We start from the raw sequence: 847 nt of genomic DNA on the forward strand, positions 1-847 counted from the left end.
CGAGAAGCTTTCTAACAAAATTCAAGAGAAAAGATTGAAGAAGAAGATAAAACTATTATTGATTCATTGAATTACAATAGAGCTCCCTAACCCAATGAAAGGGGTTTAGTGAGCCATAGCTCTGAATTCAATTACAAAATATGAAAAGTTCTAAAGTGTCAAAAAGTGCTAACTAACTTCAATTCTATCCTATTTATACACTTTCTAAATTGAGCTTATGTTGTGTTTCTTGGGCTTTGAGGCCTTTCCTTGATTTGCTTTTGCTTTGGGTTTATGGTCCATAATCCTGATGAGGCTGTGATCCAATTCTGTAACATTTATTGAGCAAACTAAGTGATAAACAAGTAATGACACAAGACTCAACAAATTGAAGTTCCAGACTCATAGTTAAACGTGGAATCACTCCCTTGGTGCCATTCTCATTCTGGTGTTTAACCTTCAGTTTGAGGTTAAACTGGAGGTTAAACACCAGTTTCCTCTTTTCTCAGCTTTCATGATTCTGGCGTTTAACCTTCAGTTTAACCTTAAACTGAAGGTTAAACGCCACTTTCAGCGTTTGGTGCATTCCTTATTCTGGCGTTTAACTTCCAGTTTAAGGTTAAACTGGAGGTTAAACGCCACTTTCAACATTGTACTCCACATGTGATCTTCAAGCTTCCTTTATTGATTTTGTTGCTTCCTTGCCTAGCCTCTTCTTCCCTGAAATCATCCACACAATTGCATCAAAGTCTTGCAAAATTTCATGAGAAATCTTCCATTCATAGCATTCAAGGAATATAACTAAAAACTCATGGAATTTGCATCAAAATCACACTGTTTGGATGATTCATTACTTTGTTGTTCATTT

Source organism: Arachis duranensis, chromosome 2 (assembly GCF_000817695.3).
Source record: "Arachis duranensis cultivar V14167 chromosome 2, aradu.V14167.gnm2.J7QH, whole genome shotgun sequence".
Classification (NCBI taxonomy): Eukaryota; Viridiplantae; Streptophyta; class Magnoliopsida; order Fabales; family Fabaceae; genus Arachis; species Arachis duranensis.